Source organism: Brienomyrus brachyistius, chromosome 8, assembly GCF_023856365.1.
Source record: "Brienomyrus brachyistius isolate T26 chromosome 8, BBRACH_0.4, whole genome shotgun sequence".
Classification (NCBI taxonomy): domain Eukaryota; kingdom Metazoa; phylum Chordata; class Actinopteri; order Osteoglossiformes; family Mormyridae; genus Brienomyrus; species Brienomyrus brachyistius.
The window spans coordinates 12,648,815-12,675,575 of NC_064540.1; the positions used below are offsets into that span (position 1 = coordinate 12,648,815).

The following is a 26,761-nucleotide window of genomic DNA, read 5'->3' on the forward strand; positions in this document are numbered from 1 at the left end:
AAGTCTGCTGCTGAATAAGTAATTGACGCCTAATACAGTAGCTTGAAGACTGTAATATTGTTAACAATATGAAGAGGTTAATGAAAACAGGTGTGAACAATTGATCAATTAGTATTCTAGCTTGTTGTCTGGTCCATAAGTGATTATCTAGGCCAGTTCTTAAGAACATACAACAAATCAGTACAAGTGGCGTATTTGGTGAAACCTCAAAAACGGACAAAAAGGAAGACAAGGGAACATTCTAATGACTTGAGAACCACTGTGATTAATACGTTTAAAGATGACAATGGTGCCAAGAGAATTGCCTCAGTGTGTCCTTTGTGAAGGCCATCATAGCAAAGTGGAAGACAACTGGAAGCATAGTGAACTGGCTTAGGTCAGGCTGCCCTGTTAAATTAACAAAGAAAGCGTCAAGGAAACTAGGCATAGAATTAGGAGCAAATCCTAAGGTGACTCTCAGTGACCTGGAAAGCTCAGTATCTGCAGCTGGAGTGGATGTGCACAAGACTTCAATATCAAAGGTTTTGCACAGAGAGGGGCTGTATAGCAGAGTTGCCAGAAAAAAGACACTACTAAAAAAATATCATCTGAAAACTCGATCAGAATTCACTAATAGACATCTTGACAGGAGTCCTGCATTATGGAGACATGTACTGTACATGTACTTTGGTCTGATGAGACCAAAATTGAACTTCCTGGCCTCAACACAAAGACGTTTGTCTGGTGGATGGAAGGGACTGCCAATGATCCGACAAACACCATACCTACCATCAAGCATGGTGGGAGGAGCATCATGCTTTGGGGCTGTTTCTCTAGGGCAGGCACTGGGTTCCTTGTCCGTATTGAGTAAAGAATGGATAGTGAGAAGTATATCCAGATTTTGGAAGAAAACGTCAGCCATCAAATTGTGTTGCGGCTTTTGTATTCGTGTTGCGGCTGTCATCATATAACCATCTGATTGGGATGACCTCTATAGACCTGGGTGAGGGCAGGACAGTTCAGTCCAGGCTTTTTCTGCATTCTTAAAAAATGCAGGCACTGCTGAGCTTTCTTAACAGTGACCAGCTCAGGTTATTAGAGATGTGTAGTTGTAGGCAATTGAAGCTGTTGACCTGCTCCACCTCAGTGCCTTCAGTGAAAAGTGGGTGCAGTGGAGATGGGCATTTCTTGAAGCCCAAGATCTGCTATTTTGTCTGTTCTGTGTTCAGGATGAGATCAAGTTCTTCTCCATACACAAGGTCTCATTGTTGTTATGGATACTGTAAGTCCAAGAATGGTTGTATCTGCAAATTTAAAAATGAAGCGACGTTTTGAGTCGATGTACAGTTGAATATGAAGAGGGAGAAGAGTTTGAAACAGCAAGCTTAAACTGACTGAAACAGCAGCCCTGGGGGGTTCCAGTGCTTACTGTGCATTCAGCAAACACACTGTCAGTTAGTTACAGGTGGATGTCAGCAATACAAAATCTGCCAGTTTAACCAACAGCTTTGTGGGCAGATGGAATTAACATTGCCGAGGACCCCTATTTGAAACATACCACAAAAACCAGACCTTCCCAAAATAAAACATTCAAAACATACAGTCACTTGATGCTAATTAAGCACTAACAGACTTCTAAAGGTTTCACATGGATAAACAAACTTGAATTGTAAACAAACTCATGCTCATGGCCAAAACCATTATTTTGAAAGCTTTACGGATGAGTTCTTGTATTTGTAGTAATATTGAAGTAACTATTCAGTTGAACAGCATCCAGACCTGCTGGAGTCTTATATACCTGGATCATGTCCCCCTTAGTCTTCTTTGCTTGATGTTGAACAGATTCAGCTCAGCTAACCTCTCCTCATAAGACATTCCTCTATGACCAGAAATCATTTTTGTAGCCCTTTCTATGGTAATGTTCTTTTTAAGGTAATTTGACTTCAGGATCACACATGCACATACGACAGAGATTAGATTCCAGGTGGCCTGAGACAAGGCCTACCCTGCTACGAGAGGTACTCGCTGGCCAAGGAACAAAAGGGGGGTTAGTGACCCCACACACACAAACAAACATAAACATACACACACACATAACAAGGGAGGCCAGTATTCCAACTTTTATGGTCCAAAGATTTAGGGACCTACGGACAGCAGAGTGGACCTCAAGGACAGGGGTCCCTCGACTTGGCACACAACCCCCTCCCCAGACATCCTGCCTTACCACTCACCCAACAGACTAACACCCTAAAGAAAGTTTCTTAAGTTTGGCTTTTGTATACCCTGTATATGTCTTTACTCATGATTGCTAGTCTCAACATATAGATAAGTTATGTTAGTGTCCTTAGACAACCTTAGTATTTTGTGTGCCACCCTTATAACCATGTTTATGGAGTGTCACCTATGTTACCCCTCACAACTTGAACACTTACATAAATTTGAATTTAGTGATTAGTTGTCATTGTTGATACACTGCAGCACAAAGTGCATAACAATGAAACATGTTCTCTACATTTAATCCATATGTAACAATGTGACATAGCAGGGGGCAGCTAATTCAGCGCCCTGGGGCAGTACCTTGCTCCAGGTACCTCAGTGGTGCCTTGCTGGTCGGGGATTTGAACCTATAATCTTTCAATTATGAGTACACTTCCCTAACCCTTAAGCCACCACTGCTCAACTAACCACCACTGCCCTCCTGAAGCCTGCCGGTGAAGGTCTGCTACCCAACAGAGAACTGCAACCAAGACAAAGCCTTTCACCTTAAAGCTTCACAAGGAGAGAGAATCCAAGGGGCTCCACTCCAACAACCTCTCCAAATGCCGCACCTCCCTGAGTGCCATCATCCTGTCAGCTCATCAGTCCCTGCACCAACTGCCAAGGCTCCCCCCCCCCCACTCTGCAACCAAGTAAACCAACTTCCTTTCATTCTAACAACCTAAGCTGTTCTGTTAATCTGTTCTATGATTTTAGGATCATGTTTCCACAAACTGAGCTTGCTTTGCAGAACAGTATTTTCCCTTTTCAGATTACCCATTTAAATCTGGTCACTGCATTTTCATGGTACATTCTGTTTAGTTCTATTCCGTTATGTCGTGTTTATTGTTTATGTTACAGTAAGTGTAATATCAGTCTTATGTTAGTTGTATTGCTAGTTAGGAATAAATGCATGTCTTTTACAGAACTTCAGCCTCCGTTCATTGAGTGTTCGCAGTAGTCCTGGCCACAGCTCCAGCCAGCCGCCTCCACAATGGAGATGTGGAAAATGGCCCATTCGGACTCAATGTCCCCTGCCTCCCCTGGGACATGGGCGAAGCTCTGCCGGAGCCGGATTCCGGCAGACGTTCCCAGCAGACCCGCACTATACATTTGGGTCTGCCCACCCGCAGGCGAAGGGAGGCTACCCTCTCGTGTACCGCGGTAAACTCCAATGTACAGGCGTTCAGCCAGGGGACAATAAGTATTCCCACCCCTGCATGGTGCCTCTCCCCTTGAGCAACTCCAGAGTGGAAGAGGGTCCAACCCCCTTCAAGGAGACTGGTTCCAGAGCCCAAGCCGTGCGTCGAGGTGAGCCCGACTATATCTAGCCGGAACTTCACAACTTCGCGCACCAGCTCAGGCTCCTTCCCCATCAGAGAGGTGACATTCCATGTCCCTAGAGCTAGCTTCTGCAGCCGAGGATCGGACCACCAAGGTCCCTGCCCGACTCGCACTGCACCCGACCCCTTTGGCCCCTCCTACAGGTGGTGAGCCCATTGGAGGGGGGACCCACATGCCTTCTTCAGGCTGCGCCCGACCAGGCCCCATGGGTGCAGGCCTGGCCACCAGGCGCTCGCCATCGAGCCACACCCCCAGGTCTGGCTTCGGGGGGGGGGGGGGGGGGGGGGCGGTGACCCGCATCCGGGCGAGGGAAAAGGTGAATTCATGTTTATACTCATCATAAGGGGTCTTTTGAGCCTCACTTTGTCTGGTTCCTCAGCCAGGACCTGTTTGTCTTGGGTGACTCTACCAGGGGCATAAAGCCCCAGGCACCATAGCTCCTAGGATCTTTGGAACACGCAAACCCCTCCACCACGATAAGGTGTCGGCTCCAGGAGAGGCGTATTAACATAGTTGTTATAATAATTATATATAAACAACAATACTAATATGCATTAATCATCTTATCCTTGTCCGGATAACTTAATCATTTCCTACTAATTGGATTTTTGAGAAAAATTTTATATGTCAGAATGCTTGAGCACACTCTAAATGTCACTAAACTCAATAAATTTTTACACATTTCTTTTTTCTTTTGAGTGGAAACTTGATTGAGAGGGTGAGAAGTTGAAAAATCCAAGGTTGAAAATAAGGGTCATTCTAGTGCCTCCCCACCCACCGCATTCTTCCATTCCTACCAGCTGATAGCTCACTGCTGAGTAACCCTGACTCATGTAGTGAAGGGAGCTAGAGGCCGTCCTGTGTTTCCAAACATTCCCCCCCATGCAGTTTGCATTGCTGAGCTTTTCAGAAGCCAGGTCTGTGAATAACCCCCCTGACAAACCTCCCACGTCATGGTGATGGCAAGCAGTCAGTGATAGGGGAGAGTAGGAGGAATTTCTCTGTGTGTAATTCACTGTTTTCATTGAGTCGCTCAGCAAAGTCAGGCTTGGGGAAAGGTACAGAATGGTTTTTATGTAATATTTATATATAAAAGGTGTTACACAATCAGTCACAAACAAGATCACAAATATTGAATGAATATGAATTTTCTGTTTTATACTGTACATATACTTTTTCTTGTGAAGGATATTTGCCTTCACACCATTTATTTTTTAGTCCCTTTTCCTATTAAAATATGTGATTTTGCTAAAGTCTCGTCTCCTTAGCAAGTCATTATTGCTTTTGGCAAATAGCCACTTATCAACATCTAGTATCTTTGATCAACCAATATCAGATACTGAGAGATTGAGCATTAAGTGCAGATCTGTATGCACATCAGGCTTGGTTCAGAATCAAACATCTGTGAGTACACCTGCTGTCATCTTGTTTCACCATGGTCTGTTTAGATATGTTAATTAATTTGACATCTTTCTGTGTTTATTTGCTGTGCTCTTCTCTGATAATATTTACCACTGGACTGCCGAGTCTCTCCAGTGGAAAGGGACTGTACTTGATTCCTTCAATAAAATAGCTAGCAATATAAATGGCATGCATGAAATTCTAATCTATGCTAGTCGCTTTATATAAAAGTGTCAGTCGAGCAGTTAAATAATGCAGGTGCGCTAGTGGAAGGAGGAAATTCTTCATGGGTCATAACACTGAAGTGTCTCTAGAGTGTTCTTTTAAAAATGAAAGGTCCTGTGTGGCCAGATGCAGGAACAGAGTTTATGGAGCATTACCCTCCTGCTTCTTACCCGGTGAGTATTATCGGGATACCAATAATTAGCCTCATTGTACACCTGTGTATCTAGGTGAGTTAAAGAATTTCATCCATCCATCCATCCATTTTCTGTAACTGCTTGTACTATGTAGGGTCATAGGGGGTCCAGAGCCTATCCTGGAACCTATGGGCAGAAGGCAGGGAACACCCCACTGCAGTAGTTAAAGCGTGAAGGAGCAAATTTTAATTTATTAAGGAAATATACACAGAAGTTTCCACTCCTCCGTGGTAATGTTGTTATGTGTGCAGGAATCTTCTGTTATGACGTTTCTATGACCCTTGTGGTTACTATTAATTACTAGTAATGACCTGGCATCCCATCCAGGGTATAGCCTGTGCCCCGTTGTGCTTGGAAAAGACTTTAGTCCTCCCCGTTATCCTGACAAGGATAAGATGATTAATGGAAATTAGCATTGTTGTTTATAAACAATTATTATAACACCTATGTTAATACTACTACTACTACTACTACTACTAATATGTTCTCCCCATGTCGTTGTGGGGTTTCCTCCGGGCACTCCGGTTTCCCCCCCCCAGTCAAAAATTAATTGGAGTTATTAAAAAAAAATTGTGTGACTGAATTATGTGTGAGTGTGCCCTGCGGTGGGCCGCCCCCCCGTCCTGGGTTTTTCCCTGCCTCATGCCCGTAGCTTCCGGGATAGGCTCCGGACCAGCCGCGACCCACAATATAAAAAAAAATAAAACATTAAAGAGCGGTAATATTCCGGCAGCTGGGGCACCAATAAAGAACTTTAAAATAACAGAAAATAACTCTCATAAAAATACAGCAATTTTCCATAATTAAAATACAGATTGTAGCTGTAATATTATGTGACATTTTGGATATTTTTTGTTGTTTGATGTTTAATTAAGAATAGTTACATATGTTAAAACGAAATTACATGTACATATTATTTTTCAACCTTGGATTTTTCAACCTCTCAATCAAGTCTCCACTAGATAAAAAAAATGTGCAAAAATTTATTGAGTTTAGTTGACATTTAGGGTCATTCAAGCATTCTGAAATATAATTTTTTTTCTCAAAAACCCAATTAGTAGGCAATTATAGGCATTAAGCGGTAAATTGAAATGTCACTAACAAACAACTGTTCTGTAACGTCATTGCTACATTGTGCAACTTATTACAAGTCAGGCTACTTTTCTATTCAGGTAAGAAATCTGAGGTAGTATTAAGTAGTGTTAACTAAAGTAATCAACATCATAATCGTTATTCATCCAAGAGTTGATGGTTGACTCGTAGATGCAGAAAGTCCATTTAGTACAGTCATCTTTTTACTGTCAGGGAAAAGCTTTCGATGCTCAGCAACAGCTGCGTCTGTTCTTCACTATTTGTCAGTAAACCACCGTATTCCTGTATCATAGTGATGCCTCTCTCTGCAGTGTCATTTGTCACCTGCAGCATCCGTACAGTTTCCTCAGCTTTCAAATAGTCGTCGTTGGTTATCCAAGTATTAAATTGAGGGGTGGCGTAGTCATGTACCCGGCGTGGTCACACCAAGATTATCATCATTGCGTAATTGTAAAATTGAATGGTTGCAATTCAGAATTTAGGACATATGTACAGTGTGTGTGTGGTATTCATGGTTACAGACATAGATCATGTATGACATCAAAAATGTTGAAAATGGAATTTGAAAAGGCATTAAAATGCATTAAATTAGATTTGTTGATACCCGCAGAAACACTGTTATGACTCAGGTTGCAGTTCAGGATGAGTTCAGCCTCCAGGTCTGCCTAAAAAAGCATGTCTGGCATGTAGACAGGTACCTGTGATCCCGCCGCTGGAAGACCTGAGAGCTGGTGAGGGTAACATGTTCTGCAAAAAGGGTGGTTACTTCTTCACATTCGGAATCAGTACCATAAGGAGAAGCAAATTTAGATTTTTTTTTTTTTTTAATGTGACGATAGCCACATCCACCATCACCATCGGCTACATAAAGTGGACACATTTCGTACCCTCTTAAGCATCATAGCCTTAACTATCGGTTCTCTCAACTAAGCGTTCTTGCTGTTGTTTGGCGACGAGAGCTTTGATTCCGCACGCCACCATCACCAGTTGCTCATTAGTCAGAGGAGACGACAGGGGTGTCGACTGACGCTGCACAGTATAAAAGCATTATTAAAAATGCTCATGCCTATAGCCATCAGCAAGCAACTGATTGCAATGGTTTTGAAGTGAACCATCCCAAACATAAAACCCCTGTCTATTCCAACATGGGCAGAATTACATGTACATTCACCGTGATTCGGTGGTTCATCACACTTGGACTATTCAGTTCATCTCTGCTTCGACTCACGTTCTGGCCTCCGAAAACATCCATACTCCATTTGAGAGGTTGGAGGGTGCTGCACAAGCTTTTCTCTGTGATCTATGGGGTTCACATGGTGTCTTAGATGAAATCAGCAGACTGAAAAAGGAGCTGATTGAGCCTGAATCCTGCATTCAGCACCATCCAGCAATGGGGGCAAGACCAGTAACCTGCTCACAGTGAGGAATACCATTAATAATGCTGTACATAGGTGGAATAAATGTGACGTTAGAAAAGTTAATGTACATTATTGATAAAGTAATGAAAAAATTGAATGTTTTTTTTTTTTGGGGGGGGGGGGTTGACATTATGCATGTTGCTGCTTTCATAGAATGTTATTTGAGATATAAAAAAAATCAGCGAATGTTATCACAGAGGATAGGTAGATTTTGATTACCTATGTATTTCAGAGAGAAGAAAGTCTGATGTGTTTGATTTGAATTATATTTTTATGTTGAATGCCCTAATTGAACATGTGATTGTGCTTAAGCTGCAGAAAAAACCTTTACAGCACTACACAATCCTGAAAACTCTAAGGCCAGCTATAAAAAGTATGTCTCTAAAGAGAATACCCCCATTTGTACATACTGTCTGCTTCAAAGACTACATCTAGGCTACTTCACAGGACATACTATGACCCCAGCCACGTGGCATCATATGGGGAGCCACGCAAGCTGCAGACTGCCACCAAGGAAGAAACTAGGAAAAGGCTGGATGGTAATGGGGTCAGGGAGTGGATATCTGAGCAGCCAGTGTATACTCTGCACAGACCAGGTAGAATTTTTGTATATATATATATATATTTTTTTTACTGTGGCCCGTGTATCAGTGGCAGGTGGATTTATACGATATGCCATGGCTGGCTTCATACAACAATGGGTTTAAGCATCTGCACATGATCAATGTTTTTTTTTCAAATAGGCCAACACTCACTACAAGGTGAGTGCCTTAAATGAGCTTAAATGGAGAAAACCAGAACAGAAACAGGGCAAAAACTCAAAGGACCACAAGAGTTCAAAATGGGGAGACGAGGATCAGACAGGACAGAAAGCACAGGGCATAATCTGGAACACAAACAGGTAGCAACATCAATGACTAGTCTGGGGAACTCAACACAGGGAGGCACTTTATACACCACTGACAAGGGAGCAGACGAGACGCAGCTGGAGTGAGTCACACGAGGGCTGAAACGAGAAGTAAGACAAGCCATTAGAGCCACACTGGAGAGCGAGAGCAGGGGAGCGGAGGCAGGGCGTGACAGTGCCGCTGTCACACAGGGCTTTGAATGTATTTTACCCAAGGGTGAGGTACTCCTCAACCTACAGATGAATGCTGGTAAGAAGTTTGGAAATCAGACCTTTCAGAAACATTTAAAAAGCCATAAAATTATCCATTTCACCACAGGTAGTGAATTTGAAGCTTCCATCTTAGAAAGATATACCTGTTAAAAGAGAGGATGTACAGATACTTTATAGCTAAAAACACCAGTCGATATGTGGATGTTTTAGAAGATCTAATAAAGGGCTAGAGTATCTAAACACAGTCCGATATCTGACAAGAAGTATGAGCAGACTTTTACCGATGAGCACTTTTCTCTCTGCTAACATATTCCTAGATACCCAGCGGTATATAAATTGTGGGATGTACGTGGTGAAATAAGCAAGGGGAATTTATACTAAGCAAAGTTGCAGAAAGTCAATATTTTTGCAAAAACAAGATTATAGACCCTAAGACAAGTGAAAGAAGTGGATTTTAGTGAATTGGCAAGGCTAGCCATTTAGGTTACATTCGGCCGACCTGGTAAACTTGAAACTTCCGATTTAAAAATGGAAGATCAGAGTGCTTTCTACCCCACGCTGCCGTTGAACTTGTGTCTTAAAATCTTCCCCAACAACCAGAATTCTGATTATACAGTGATGCTTTCTCGGCCTATATAACTACAAGGCCTTTATGAAATAGGATTGGCTGAAATTATGGACAAAATAAAAATTACAATTCTTTCGAAGTCAGGGATCTGGAGATTGTTGGAAAGCCAATCATTGTTCAAAGAATTAATTTTAGTTATGATAAAGCTATTGGATAGACTGTAGCTGAAATCAACAACTCACTCAAAAAATGAAGTACAGATATCAATGCATTATGAATATTGCGAAGGGTTAATAAAATAGGTCCATAGAATACTGATTAATGTCTATTAATTTCTCCTAAGGAAAAATGATTTTGCCCAGTGCTAAAGATTCCCATTTAAAACAAACAGTATATCATGGTGCTACACAACCCCGAGAAGTTTGTTTAATATTATATGGGGCAGGTGGGACATGGACTTTCCAGATTTGTGGAGAGACCCTTAATGTATGGGTGGGAGTTGGGCTTGATGCTCAGTAGACCGTTTAGATTTGTTTTACCAGGGTGCATATACTGTATAGTGAAACCTCATTTGAAAACTGCCACTGGAAAGATTGGAACTCCTTAGTGCAGCCATCAGTGGGCATCTACTACCGATCAGAATGTTTTGGATTTTCTAATACTGGGGTCAGGTAATTTCTATTTGGATCCAAACTCTACCTTGCTATATCTAAGGCTCAGGATTACCTGATCCAATGAGGCTGCACTGACTTATGCCGAAGCATACAGTACCCTCTAAAATGCACATTTTCGCAGCTGGATATCAGTTTGAATAATGTTCTCATCAGTTCTTCATCAGCTAGACAACTGTACAGAGTAATCATTGAAACGTTTCTCAATTTTTCTAAAGACACACTACAGACTCAAGAACCTCATAAGCTCAGTAGTAATTAAAAACGTTATGTTACCAGCACAATCACAAGTTTGCCAACAGGACAATCTTTTCCTTAGCAACTTACCACACTACATTGTTTTGGGAGCCATGGACCCTTCAGCCTTTGTGGGGCACAAAACAGAAACCCCTTCAGTTTTAAACACTGTAATCTGGAGTTTCTCAGTGGAGTTTCTCTTGTAAACAGCTACCACAATACCGATCAAACCATTCCAACCTGATTTAACCCAGCGTCAGTCGGTTAGAGAGTTTCACAACCTGCTTCTGGCAATAGACAGACATTTAAGGGATTTCATGCTATGCATTTACTGTGAGGATTCTGAAAACGGTTACTCGCTATTCACTCTCAATCTCTCCCATGAAAGAGTTGCCCCCTCATCTGTTACTAAGGGGGGTGGGGGGTATCCTAACAATCTCTAGTTTTCAATCAACCAAATCATACAGTTTACCTTTTGACTGGTTTTGCGATATAATGACGCCTTTGCATTTTAATTGGATTTTCTTGCTGTTCATAAAGTAGCAGTAAAGATCTCGCCACAATGTAATGCATACATCGGGACCATGTTCGGATGTGAGCTCCCTGAGAAAATTCCTAAGGGTGGGTCTCATTCACTTGGCTGGCTGATGCAGACGATGCCGCCGGAGTCATGATAGAGCACCTGCTCACACAATTTTTCACAATTGGATACCCATTGGCCATCTCAATAGGGTTGCCCAAACCTTTTGCTTCACTTTCAGAAAGGTTTTAATGTAGGTCTCTGAACAGATCATTACTGGTTTCAGGAAAATTCCACATTTCATGGACATTCATGATGCTATACCCCTGGTTTAAAGCAAAATTGAGTCCCACAGAATTCCACACATCCATTAGGGCCCTCTTTGTATCTGCTGACAAGCATCCTTCTGGTTGTTTACAATCGCATATGTCCGGCAGAGGTTGTTTCAACCACCAATTTAAAGTTTTTCCAGAGTTTTCATGTACAGTATACCAAAACTCTTGTGTGTCAAAGGCCAGATGTACTGCTCGTTGTTGTAAGTCGGACAACCATGAAACTGACATAAAAAAAACCTCGAAAGTCCATTTCTGCCATGCTATCTTGGTGTATTCGTCTACACTTAATAAAATGACTTTTTGACCATGTAATTATTACTCCAATTATTTGTTTATATTATACAAAAAATATTATTTGTTTCATTTTAAATTGTCATTTAAATGTGCTATTGCTATTGTTATTTAATGTGCTATAATATTTAATTTTTGGTATGTAAGTATGTAGTATACAAGTAAAATATACTTGACAGCAGGAGTGCAGCTGGCCATGGCAGAACTATTTTCATAAAGTTTCGTTTTAGACTCTGGTTTCATTATGACAATTTACAGATAAGATAACTAATGCAGCTAAGCCTGCTAAACAAAACCACTGAACTGATCTCAAACCAGCCCCATACTTAAACTCAAATTAAAAACCGCCTGTTTGGGTGGGAAAATGCTATTTTTGATGTCATTGCCGGCTGGCAAAACCATATTTTCTTTAATTAAAGGGGTATGTTAATAAAAGGGGTAAGCTGGTGAGTTTCGACTGTATTATGGATATGTAATGAATTTTCAACATGTTCCTTTTTATACATTAATGACCATGAAGCTGACAAACTGCTGTGTCATAAGATTGCTGCTGGGGCCAAATTGCCTCTGTTATGCCTGATGTGAAATGATAAGAATGGCCTTCAAGACATGTTTTAACATCAAATTAATTTTTTTAACTGCCTTTTTCTTATATGATCTAGTCAAAATTATTTTTGGGATACCAAAATCTGAATATTGCCTGCTTGAAGGGCTACCAGGAATTTAGAAATTTTGTGAGCCTGTACCCGTACCAAACAAAGAACCGGTGTAGTTTGCATTTTGAGATTATATGCATATCAATACAGACAATATAGAAACAATGGGGGCGGCATGGTGGTGCAGTGGTTAGCACTGTCGCCTCACACCTCTGGGACCCGGGTTCGAGTCTCCGCCTGGGTCACATGTGTGCGGAGTTTGCATGTTCTCCCCGTGTCGTCGTGGGGTTTCCTCCGGGTACTCCGGTTTCCCCCCACAGTCCAAAAACATGCTGAGGCTAATTGGAGTTGCTGAATTGCCCGTAGGTGTGCATGTGTGAGTGAATGGTGTGTGAGTGTGCCCTGCGATGGGCTGGCCCCCCATCCTGGGTTGTTCCCTGCCTCGTGCCCATTGATTCCGGGATAGGCTCCGGACCCCCCGCGACCCAATAGGATAAGCGGTTTGGAAAATGGATGGATGGATAGAAACAATGGCATTTGTTTAATTTACCCAATTTGTCCATGAGTCTTTTTAAAATCCCAGTAGTTCTCATGTGAATTTTATTCACAAAAAGTAGTATCCTCTGAGAATAACCTATAATTAGATTATGATGTTTTTTATTAATTGCTCTCTTAACAAACACGAATAGCTTATGAAGTGATTTGTAATTGGCAATGCCAATAAGAAAAATTGAAAAAACCCAGGTTCCTAATAATAATAATAGATACTTTATTGATCCCCGTGGGGAAATTGTCTTTACGCCTCCCTCAATTTGCTCTTCGTAGAGTAAGCTTTCCGCAAAGGGCTGCCACCCGTGGGGGTGCCCAGGGAGCTGGGGGTTAAGGGCCTTACTCAAAGACCCGCAGACGTCTTGAGGCTGGGTTTGAATCGGTGACCTGCCGCTTACAGGCACACAGGCATAAACAGGCTTCAGACATTTGAAACTGTTACGTAATTACTGAGTGTCCAACAATCCACCAACATCATTTAAAAGCTTCTTTCAGATCACTTCTTAAACCCAGGGACATAAAAACAATGAATCAGAGCCTCAAACCCAGCTGGAAATGAAATTAATTAAATTTCTGCAGGCGACACAGCTGCAAAAAAAAAAAAAAAAATACTTGATCAAGAATGGAAAAGGGAGTAAGTCATACGGATGAATGAATATCATCAGTATGTGCCACATCTCTGTTTTCTGTTACAGCGACTCAGTGAATCATGCAGTAATTAAAATCGTACTGGAGCAAACAGAAGTAGATGGACACCAAACCATGGGAGGTGTATGCACTTCATTAGTTTAGTGCTAGTGTAGGAAGCCACCCCATGGCCCAATGACGGAATCCAGTTGGACAATCTAAGGCTCTGCATGCGCATAGGTCAATCAGAGTGCACCTGCAAAGATACTTTCTCTTTAAAGCAAAACCTAAAGAAATCTAACTGCAATTTAATTAAATACTTCGGTTCAGAGGTTGAGGGACCCAACTAACACAATGTCAGCATCAACACTGATGGCCAGTCGGGTCCAGCGATTCATATAACGCCTCAAAGGCTCAGCCAGTATTTACCGTAACTCAGCTTGGGCAGTCACAAAACATCCTGGAGAGAAGGGGTTGACTTCGTTTACAAGTAACGAACAGATCTCAGCTTATCACAGCTAAACACCTACATTCGTGCTTATTCCTTATCCTGCAGGCTAGCTTCCTCTTAACCCTCACCAGGGGAGTGCACCCCATCTACCAAGAACATACCGGAATTAGCAAACTCAGACAACAGAGAAGTAATGAAAATAATATTTATTCGCAATTAATACAAGACATATATTCAACAAAACACATGAACTCATCTAAGCTAAATCTAACTGGTGGCCAAACTCTTACACATCCATCCATTTTCCAAACTGCTTATCCTACTGGGTCACGGGGGGTCCGGAGCCTATCCCGGAAGCAATGGGCACAAGGCAGGGAACAACCCAGGATGGGGGGCCAGCCCATCGCAGGGCACACTCACACACCATTCACTCACACATGCACACCTATGGGCAATTTAGCATCTCCAATTAGCCTCTGCATGTTTTTGGACTGTGGGGGGAAACCGGAGTACCCCTCAGGATGACATGGGGAGAACATGCAAATTCCACACATATGTGACCCAGGTGGAGACTCGAACCCGGGTCCCAGAGGTGTGAGGTAAACTACTAACCACTGCCCCACCATGCCACCCCACTATTACATATACATAGTTATTGTAATGTTATACAGCCAAAAGGTTACATACATTAGCTGAGGGTAGAGAGTAACTGCAGGAAGCATCTGGCTACAGATGCAAACTCACACAGCACTCTGCAGGAGATCTGATTACAGATTATCTCCTACGTAAAGGCTACACATGGTAAGTATGCTAATCACACCTACCATGTAGGGATTCTGACTACAGAATATCACTCCTACTATCTTGTGGATCCTTAAATACCAAACCAAGCAATGGGTTTCCTTTGGAGATGGTGATACACCCCGCTCTGACTAGATGTTATGGCTATTGTTTACTTAGGTTAGTTTTAGGTTGTGATCTCTTTGTAATCCCCTTCAAGGTATGCTGATAAGTCATTTGATAGTCCCCAAACTAATGGTCAATGGAAATGTTAATGGTGGGATCATAAGGGCCTTCTGTTTACTAAGGGGGCAGAGCCTTCCAAGAAAGCAAGATTTCGATAATGCTTTAGATCCTCTAAATATTATGATATATTGGTTACGACTGAGACCATTATATCAGTCGCACTAAGACCATTCAAATGAGACCACGCATGAGTATGTGCAGTATATTTCATTAACATCAGACAATGGTTTCCCATTTTGGCTTTCTGTTTGACCATTTGGGACCTGGAACAGGTGCAGGAGAGCAGGAAGCAGGGTGGGAGAGGGCAGGATGGGTTTAACACCAGCTGATTTGCATGTGGGTTCTTTTTCTCTTTCAATGGGGGTTGAGGTGACACCGCCGACAGATTGGTTTAATGCCCTTCGCCCACCCTCACTGAAGCAGAGTTGATGCTTCCCCGGGGTGAAATGCAGTGCAGACCCAAAGAAGTCCTAGGTCACAGAGTTTTATGTAGCCAGCATTAATAGATTAATAGATTAATAGATAGCATAGTGCTATCTGTCCATCTAGGTTGTTATGCTTGGAGTTGCCTAGTTTTGGAGATATCGGCTGTAGGATTGTCAGTCATCTCTCAGTAGAAGTACAATAAATAGCATTCTTTGCGATTAAAACACCATAAAAATACATTTGAAAAATTCAACAGCAATGTCTCTGACCTGGTTATTCAAGATAATCCACAGATGTTATAGTGAGCAGTTTAATGTAGAAACTATTTTCTTCTATCGAAGATACGAGCACTAGAATTCCGGCGATATCTTCTGCGCAGTGATATGATTGAAGTGTGGAGTTCAGTAGAAAAAACTAACTCCTACATTAAATTGCTCACTACATAGTTTCTGGATTATCATGAGTAACTGGGTAATTATTTCAAATTTTTTGAGTTTTGGGGTGAAGTGCCCATTTAACTAAGCTGATATCTTTTATAATTTCACTGAAACTGTTTGTCTCTCTTTCAACTATCAATATTTCTCCTCCTGCTTCTTCTTCACTTTCTTCATCTGACTACCTCTTTTTCTCTCATAGATCAATTTGCTTTATCGTCACACCATCGCAGAGCACACTCACACATGCACCCTCTAGGGTAACTCTGGTAACTCCAATTAACTTCAGCATGGTTTTGGACTGTGGGGTGAAACTGGAGTACCTGGAGAAAACCATGATAACAAGAGAAGAACATGTAAACTCCACACAGAGCCACAGCAGAAACTCAAGCCTTGGTCTCAGAGGTATAAGGCAACAGTGCTAACCACTGTCACTATGCTATATTTTAGCTACTAAAATTAATTAAAATATTAAATACAAAATTTGTTCTGTATTTCAAAACCTTGAAAAAACAGACCCAAGGAGGTCTGAATGTCATTCATAATCCAAGGTGTTAAAATGGTTTGCTATATGATTTCCATGTTATAAAATTAGATATAAAATCTTACTCATTAGTGATAGGTGTAAAAGCAAAACAATGTTGAACATTACATTTGATTGTAGTCATAATTGCGATGAAATTGGTTATTACATAAATAAAAGCTAACCCAAAGGAAAAAAACCCTTTGTATTTAATTGTATTTCTATCTCAGAATCTCCATGAGACCAAAGAAAATTTTCAGATACCTTGTTGATTCTATGCCATGAACAATTAAGAAAGTTCTGAAGGAAAAAGTGGGTCCAATCCGGCACCAGAAAGGTGTACCTAATAATGTGGCCAGGGAGTGTATATTACTATTAGGCTAGATTCAAGCGACATCTGCAAATCAGTTAGGCTAGGCAAATTACACATGGCTGCGATATAGGTCCCCCTAGGAGGAGGCGCCACCAAGTGTACACAAGTGTAAACCTACGCTTACTGCTGTGTGCTATGACCAAGAATTTGTATTTCTTAAGATTTTGCCACTGCGATGGGCTGGCCCCCCATCCTGGGTTGTTCCCTGCCTCGTGCCCATTGCTTCCGGGATAGGCTCCAGACCCCCTGCGACCCAGTAGGATAAGCGGTTTGGAAAATGGATGGATGGATGAAGACATAAGTTAAAATGGCCTTTACTCTCTGTGTTCTTGTACATTTATAAGAGGCATAAAAAAGTTCTGACAGGATTGTATCTCCTGAATGAGGTAAGAATGCTGTGCTCATGTTCGTGTGAATGAGTGTGTGTGTAAGCCTTTTAAGGAGCATGTTGCGGTTGGATAATTCAGTGTCTCAGAGTTTCACTAACCCAAGGCTGTTGGGGGGAGGTGTAATTTTTTATGTTATATTTATAATATTTATATTATAATTATGTAATATTATTCATATTAATCTAAACCTGCAAAATAATATTACTAAAGCCTTGAAATAAATCTAGTTGAGTACACCCCATGCTTCCCTTTAGACTCACCCTACATGCTGTAGGTATCACTGCGACTAATGAAGCTGAAAACATGGCTTTTCTTCACCTTTCAGCTTGTTGAACAGCTGGTTTGATTACGGACTCTCGCCAGCTCTTTACCAGTGAAGGTTTAGTAGCGATTACAAGCACTGCTGCTGTTTTCCTTCACTCCACCCGAGTTCACCATCTCTGTAATGGAACCGTCTCTTTGCTCTTTGCTGTTAGTGTATAGACAGGCTCCAGCTCCATGTTAAACTATGACAGCATCAATTTTCACTGCTGTTGTGTTATCGGTGTTTTTATTGAGGAAAAATAGGGGCTGCTTGGATTGAATCTTGTTACACTTTTTTTATTCATACATATGCCCATAAATACGTTTCTATCGCAGTTCTATTTTAGCCGGGAATGTGAGAGAAGCGCTCGCGCTTACTTTGTATACTGGTTCCACCCTGTGGACTGGATGCATAGACTGGGTGCTTTCTGTTGAGATGCTGAATCACTGACGTTGTGCTATGGTGGTAAGGTAATTCAGTTTTACAATGGACACCTGTACAGTATTTTCCCTTTTTAGTTTGAAATGGTCCCAAACTTTAGACATTTTTCGTCTTTTTCTCCGACTTTCCTCGCTATTTTAACTGTCTTCCTCCATTACGCCATCAAATCAACCTTGCTGCACGTAATGCAGCGTAAACACACTGTGCGACAGTAATAATCCTCCGAGTGAAACATGGTGATCACTAAGCAGTACATAGTCGTGCAAACAATTTTCATTGAGGATTTTTTGTAATCGAGTTACTCGATGAATCGTTGCAGCCCTAATTATTATTATTATTATTATTATCATTATTGGGGGCGGCATGGTGGTGCAGTGGTTAGCACTATTGCCTCACACCTCTGGGACCCGGGTTCGAATCTCCGCCTGGGTTACATGTGTGTGGAGTTTGCATGTTCTCCCCATGTCATCATGGGGTTTCCCCCTACAGTCCAAAAACATGCTGAGGCTAATTGGACTTGCTAAATTGCCCGTGGGAATGCATGTGAGACTGAATGGTGTGTGAGTGTGCCTTGTGATGGGCTGGCCCCCCATCCTGGGTTGTTCCCAGCCTCGTGCCCATTGCTTCCGCGATAGGCTCCGGCCCCCCGCGACCCAATAGGATAAGCGGTTTGGAAAATGGATAGATGGATTATTATTATTGGACTTTCGGTTTGAGATATGGAGGAGTAGGACGTGCTGGCGAAAGTCTCCCAGTAACTCCATTTTGCTGAAACCCTCAATAATTTACCGTTTACCTTTCAAAAAAGTTTTAGTGAACAACTTTAGGAAATCCCAATCCAATTTCCATGCTGAAACATGCCAGGCTCTCAAAAAAATATGGACAAGAAAAAGGCTACCTTGAGTAGCAAGGTAGCAGGCATAGAAGCTGCCGAAACAGCTGGCGAGCTTTCGGTGATTAAACTGACAGCAGAACTAGAAAAACAGCATGAGCTTCTTAAAGAAGACATGACTACCCTAATTCAAGATTCCTTCACCCCTCTCAAGTCGGCAATAGCTGGCTTTTATGAAACGGTTGACATGCTGGGGAGACGAGTCACTGCTGTTGAATCCACTGCCAGTGTTCTGTCAAGTTGAGCTACTTTGTCGAGTTAGGCTACAGTAGTGCTAATCGATAGCCCTAACCCTGACCCTTACCCTAACCCCCAAAAAACCCTAAAACCCTTACCCTAACCCTTACAACCTAACCCTAATCCAAAGGTGGTGGAATTGCACATACGCAAAAAGGCTCGATAGCACGTCTCGATAGGTAGCTCAATTCGGTAGCTCAACACCGGCGAGAATTTTTCAGCCATCACTAAAGCGAAGGAGGACATATCAGAGCTGAAAGTGCTAAATGCAACATTAAAAGACTGAGTAGAGGACCGGGAAAACAGATCCAGACGTTTGAATGTTCGAATAATCAACATGCCAGAAAGCAGTGAAAATAACAGCAACATGATGGGATTGACTTCCAGTATGTTAATGGACATCATGGGGTAGAGTCGTGTTTGCTACGCCACTTGAACTGGAACGAGCGCACCGTGTCCTAAGACCGAAAGCTAAAGAAGGCCAACCACCAAGACCCATCATACTTGCATTCCGCAAGTACCAGGACTGGGAACGGGCTCTACGTTTCGTCAGGAAAAATGACTTGCATTCCAAAGGTACAGTATTTAGGCTATACCCCGATCTGAGTGCGAGTCTCTCTAAAAAAAAAAAAAGTGGCTTTTAACAAAATCCGTCCATGCCTGGTATTGCTGGATCTCTCTTTTAAGGACATGTATGCTGCTCACCCTCAATGGCGTTTTAATACCATGCTATTATCAAATGAAACATTCTGCAATTCAATCTCAGAGGCAATTGACAGATTTTTGGAATTCAATACTGGCAAGACTGTTAGCTATACGATTAGAGATACCATTGCCGAATGTGATCTCAGCTGATCAAACAGGCTTTGTTGGAGGACGACAGTTATTTTCGCATGCAAGACGCCTCTTAAATGTCTTGTGTGGTCCTTCATCTAATAAGATCGCAGAAGTCGTGGTTTCATTGGATGCAGAGAAAGCTTTTGATCGAGTAGAGTGGGATTATCTCTTTTTTGTCTTGGAACAATTCAGCTTTGGTAAAACATTTATTCACTGGATCCAGCTCCTTTATTCTTCTCCAAAAGCATCCGTCATTACGAATCAACTGTGCTCGAAAAAATTTCCTTTATCTAGGGGTATGATACAGGGTTACCCACTTAGCCCACTTTTATTTATACTGGCAATAGAACCATTATCTCTGGCCCTAAAAGCTATACCCACAATACAAGGAATAAACAGATGGGGAATAGAGCATAAGCTATCACTTTATGTGGACGGTATGTTACTCTATATTTCAGACCCTCTTTCATGTATTAACGAAGTTAATACACAGTAAAAAACTTTTGGTTTAATCTTGGGCTATAAACTTCACCCATCAAAAAGTGAATGTTTACCAGTGAATGAACTTGCAGCACTTATCCCAGACCATAGCCTTCCTTTTCATATGTCAAAAACCGGTTTTAAATATTTGGGAGTTAATATTACACATGAATTTAAAGATCTTTTTGGAGGAAAGCATGTCTGTAGATGTATTTATATCAGTTTTAAGGGCTTCAGGTGGAATATTGTCAGGGCCAGCAGCCTTTCCTGTTTTCAGCTGTTTGCAGTTTTTATTTCAGTTTTTGTTGGTCTGTCACACTTCATCTTTAGCAGTGTCCTGGTCTTAAGAATATGTGGCTTCTCTGCTGATGATGGTCTGTTCAAAACCTCTTGGAAGTGCTCTACCCATCTATGGAGTTGCTCTTCCGGGATTAAAAGTAGTTGGCCATTCTTACCCATAATCGGTTTATTATAATTTTTTTGATATGTCCCAGACAATTTCCTCGTGATGCTATAAAGTTCTTTCATATTTCTTCGAGATGCTGCGAGTTCTGCCTCCTTAGCTAGCCTCTCTATCTGTGATCTCTTATTCCTCCTGGTGTTCTGCTGTACCTCTTTGTGGCAATGGTTGTATTCTTTTTGAGCCATTGCTTTTTCAGATCTTGTTCTTGCATTATTCACTTTTTTCCTTCAACTTTCTCCTCTGCTGGATTATGTTGAAGGTTTCTGGTGTTATCCATCCTTTGTCTTTAAAAGCTCCAAGCAGCTTTTAAATGTTCCCACTCTTCGTTTATTGTCCATCCTTCCATCTTTCCAAGCTGTATCTCCGCGTTTTTTTGAGAGAATATCCTTAAACTGTTTTGTCATTTGAGCATTGCTGAGGTAGTCAGTATTGTATTTCGCTCTTTGACCCTTTGCTTGATGATATCTCTTCAGCCTTAGCTTGAATTTTCCTACTAGGAGATGGTGATCCAAGGCTGTGTCTGCTCCCCGTCTTGTCCTGGCATCTTCCATAGTTCTTCTGAACTTTTTATTAATACAAATGTAATCGATTTGGTTTTCTGTGACATGATCTGGTGACATCCAGGTTGTTTTGTGGATTGTCTTGTTGGGAAAAACACTCCCCCCTATCACCAGATTATTGTTCACACAGGTCTCAGCAAACATCTCACCATTTTCATTCATGGTCCCCACTTCATGTTTACCCATCACTGCCTCCCCATTTTGGCCTCTAATCTTGGCATTGAAGTCCCCCATCAGGATAATGAGGTGCCTGGCTCCAATGCTACCAAGTAGGTGGTTTAAGCTGTCTTAGAACCTGTCCTTGACCTCATCATCTGCCTCGTTGGTGGGTGCATGGCACTGGATTACGTGACCTTTCACTCACCTGTTGCTGGTTTTGAGGGTTGCTGAGATGATGTGAGAGCTGATGGGTTCCCATGCAGTTAGAGCCTTTCTGGTGTCTTTTGTCAACATGATGGCCACTCCCTCCGTATGGTTTGCTGCCTCCTCTTCATGTCCAGAATAAATAATGGACTGGCCACTGGTCAATCTGACCTCACCTGACCGTGTCCATCTTGTTTCTGCTAGGCCCAGGGCTAAGAAGTTGTAGCGTTCCATTTCCTTGGCAATGGTTGCAGCCTTGCCAACCTGAAACATGGTTCTGATGTTACATGTCCCCACAAGGATGGATTTCCTTGTTGTTAGAAGGTGTATCGGCTTACCAGCTCCCTTGCAGGTTTAGCTGGTAAGTGTCACGGTCCCCATTGCTGGGGAACCTTCTTCAAGCAGGTGTATGATTTGGTTTTTATTCCTCAATGTTTCTGTAACTAGAACGCTTTTTACAGGATGGATTAGTTAACCCCACGCCCAGCCCCCAACCTGGAGGACCAGTTGCTGTTTTTTGTCTGGCCTCTACTCTAGAAACCTGCACAGCATTGTTGAACCTACTGAGGGTATGAGCCCCCAACAATATAACCTTTAGAGTCATGGAGGCACTCAAGCAACCCCACCACAACGAGGTAGCAGCACAGGGGAGACATTCATTATTCATAAACATGCAAGTAATTCAAACAAGTGTGGTATGAGAAAAACTCACCCACGCTGACATCGGCGTCCCCTTCACCCGATAAAAATGTGAGACCGGGAATTCCGCCACGTTCGCCTGTGGTGTTAAGACTCTTACGGTGTGCGGCCACTCATTTTTTCACGTTGACTTTAATGTCCGACCACTTCTTTTGAATTTCGGCTACCGTGCGAATTTCAGAACCAACACTTTTAACTGACTCCACCACGTGGTGCCACTCCGTCAACTTTCGTTTATTGCTGATGCCACTACTTAAACCACAAAATAATATCACTTTTCTTTTCTTGATTTCTGTTAACATGACTTCCACTTTGCACACACTGAAATACTTCTTTTTCCCATGCGGTTTATCCATTGTTGTTTAAAAAAAACATAGAACAAAGCGGGTATTTATACAGATTTATATATGCAAATACACATAATTATGGTGGGTCGGGGGGTGGCTGTAGGCTCGTTTACTGTACGTATGTAAAATTTCATGCTCATTGGGATTTATAAAGGGAATGTGCGTATATCTGTGCTTACGCACAGTTTTGTGCTTCTGGATTTTTTCTTGCATATGCACATTCCTAGTTTTGTCCATACACCATGTTTTAGTGTGAATTCTACGCACGTCATTATACATGAGGCCCCTGATGACCAGGAAATTTGTCTAATTGGTAAACATAATGGGGTAGATGTGTGGGTTTTTAGTGGAAGTGACTGGTTTGGAATAATACATCACAATCTACACTATAGCATACAGGTAGTTCTTGACTTTACAAGCTAACTGAAATTATGGAATTATCGTTGTTATTACCTCAAAGTATGAGGTATTTTCCCATGGATATGACTTGAAGCCAAAACATTTTTCAAAGGAAACACAAACATGTTATTAGAATTAACATGTATTTAAAAATATACACACATTTAAACAAAAAAAATCCTTGAAGAAAAGAAAAAACACTTCTTTGCTAAAATGGTAACATTCTCAGTCAATTTTGGTCACTTTGATTTTCAGCAGATCGGGTGGTTTTCTTCTTCGTGTATCCCAATCTTAGCTGGTGGAGATCCTCACAAACAATACATAAAATGAACCTAATGTATTAACGGGATCAGGTTGGGTTGTGAAACAAAGTGATACAAATTTGACACCATCTTAAAATATGCCGTAAAGCAGGGGTGGCCAGTCTTATCCGCAAAAGGCCGGTGTGTATGCGGATTTTTGGGGTAACCTTTAGGTCAGCTGCTCAAAACCAGGTGTAAGGACTCTTCAGCCAATCAGTACTCTAATTAGTAATCTAATTAGGGAATCGCAGCGAAAACCTGCGCACACAGCGCCCCTTTCTGGGTAAGATTGGCCACCCCTGCCGTAAAGTATAATGCATGTGCAGACGTGCAAGGTACAAATCAGGCATACAGTCAGATATTTCACAAAGAAATGTTATCTGAAAATTTTGTCAGACCACAGACGGCATTTTTGAGCAGCACACACTGAGTTATGTGCAAATTTATGAAACATTATGAAAAATGGAAATTTTATTTTTGCCTCAGAAAATTCTCATAAAGATATAAACTCATAAATTGGGAGTTGGGAAAGGGAAATATACTTGTATAAGCTTGTTTGGACGATGCACCTAATAGGCATTAACAATACATTCTAAACTTTCAGTCCATGCTACTAATAATAGTAACATTTACGTAAATCAGCAGATGAGAAACTGGGAATTACATTCCATTGTGATACATTTTTTTTACAAAATAGTTCAGAGAAACGGCATCATTTTTATAGAACAATGGAAAGGGAGAAATAACTGAAGTGAAAAGATAAAACTAAAGGACCTGATTTTAAAAAACACCCCACAGTTGTGTTTTCATTTTACTGTTTCTCACATCACAGAAACCATGACTGTTCTTATTCATTCAAGAAGTCCATCCATTCCTGTTATACTAGTATTGTAGAAAATGCAACACCTGCCTCCCTGCAGAATCTGGGGGTTGAGGAATATGTTTTATTGCAAAGCATTTATATTTAGTTTAGACTGCAGAAAGCTTATGTAGGTTGCCTGGTAGACAAATGTAACAAACAGGGATATGACACCATTTACTTTGACCAGACGTGCACCCACTTACATGATTTCCGGTGTTACATCTGACCTAGTTTATATATTTGGATAAATACCTTACTCAAGCAGTTTTCGGGATGAGCTTAAATTAAAATTCAGGACATTTCATACTTTTACTAGCATCCTTCCTTGGTATGGCCTTTTTTAAAGTAAGTTGCTAAATATTGTCACAGATGTGTCAAGATGAACGCAGTTTTTTTTAGGCTATAGAGGATTACAGGGAAGACACTGTTGTTCACTCACGGTCAGGTGCAGCCAACAGGAAGATGTAGATTAGGTTTCACACAAATTTAGCCTAAAGCTAATACATAAATTTTAAATAAAGATTGAGGGCTATGAGCTCTAATCTTTCTGGTCTGAAATGGGTGGGATGGTCTCATCATTGATGTTTTACTGATTGTAGTACTGACAGTAAATTTTGAGCTCTGAATGGTGAAATGAATCAGTTTGTTTTCCTCACAATGTGAATCCACTTCAATTTCACCAAGCTGCTGACTAAAGCCCATAGTCCTAAAAAACTACCCTTTCAGTGACACAGTGGCAAAAATTCCCTAGCTCATAAAGAACAGAAAGGGGATTTTACATGACACTTCAGGAACACACACTTTTGTCTAATGCTTAAAAGTACCAGGTATAGAAAGTACTGTTTGGGAGAGTGTTTGCTCTCTTAGGTCTGGACATCTATGTGACGCTTGCAAGTTATTGTTCTGAACTTGATAAATCATAGGCAAGCAAACAGAAATGTATGATAAAACTTTTTTACAATCAATATTCCTCACTCCCATAAAAACAGAAATCACAGCTGTACTCCCGATCTCCTTCTTTGTTCATCTTTCTCTGGCCTTGTACCTAAACCAGCCGGTCTGGATGGATCACTTCACCTTCCTGCCTGGCCCTCTAGCCTCACAGTCTTCCTCTGACCCAACTGAACCTCTCTCTGACCCAACGTATGCAGAACTGCTCTGGGGGGGCAGTCATTCTGTCATTCTTGCATGACATAAAACAAATTCATCCGGCCAGCTGCTGTCAACTTAACACAAAGTATTCGCTCTGTATTCCCTTAACATCAGAGGTTACCAAAGAGGCCAGCACCAATTTTGAAAGCAGCAGTCATTCTATTTCAGGCCTTTGGGTATAGCTATAACCCAGCAGAATAACACACTGCTTGCCCAAGTCTCCCTTCAGAGTAAATAAAGCAGATAAAAGAAGCAAGACTTGGACTCTACCTCTCCTGGGCTTAATGCAATGCTTCAACAATGAGATCAAGGAAAGAAACATCGCCTCAAAGAATTGGAAGATTACTATGAAAAAAAAATGTATTGCTACTGAACCGAGAAAATTCTCAGTTCAAGAGTTCTCACAGCAATAAAAGAAAAAAAAGCAAAACATCAAGCGCAGTTCTGAACTAGTGGGCACTGGCTTCTCAGTTATAATGCTCTTCTGTAGTAGTGTTGGGTTCTTCTTTATTCCAGCAGTGGCTCTGCCTAAAGCCACATCACAAAGTTATGAATGTTTTGCTTTTTGAATTTTGCACCCAATACAAATTCAGTACACACAAAGGACCTCATACATGACTACACTACTTGACATATTGATACCATGACAATTTGATATCATGAATTATCCACAGGAATGGGTTGGGACTTAAACCACCCACCGGGGATATGAGAGGCAGCCAGGCTCCATTCTGAGCTACCATGTGACCCAACATGAATGAAGAAAACAATATTTAGAAGAGTTGCTTTTCTGAAAGCAATGAGTTCAGCTTATCCAATAACACTTATGTAAGGAATTAAAGCAATAGGACATAAAGAAGAATACTGCATATTCAACATGAAGAAGATACTACTTACAGATGAAAAGGGCTGACATTATTGTGCTTTTTTAAAATTCAGATTTCAATATTGAGAGGCAAATCTGATCTCCTCTCACGATATATATCTCTTTTTCACCCAAAAAAGGTTTATGGGTCTCTAATCAAGTGACTAACAATTCGAGTCAGAGAAGTGTAAGAAAAACAAAATTTCAATGCTGATGGATGGTAAAACAATCATCTTCAGATAACATAGCCCGACTAAATATTTTACCAAGGGCATACACCCTGGAAAGATTAGCAGTGTATGAAGCTGCAGACCTCAACCAATCTCCATCATTTCCGTATTTCAGGTTATTTATGCACTTCTTTTTTAAGGATATCGCACGTCACTTTCAGAGAGAACGCTGAGCTGCAAAGTCTCTTGAAAATCAAAGTATTCAGCTCTTATGAATTTTATT

The 26,761-nt window shown here is 41.4% G+C and overlaps 1 protein-coding gene across 1 annotated transcript in view; it reads right to left on the bottom strand.

Moving 5' to 3' along the window:
• Positions 1-26,761, bottom strand: part of LOC125746981 (cadherin-4-like) — a 237,362-nt gene that overhangs the window by 208,726 nt on the left and 1,875 nt on the right. The window lies entirely within an intron of this gene.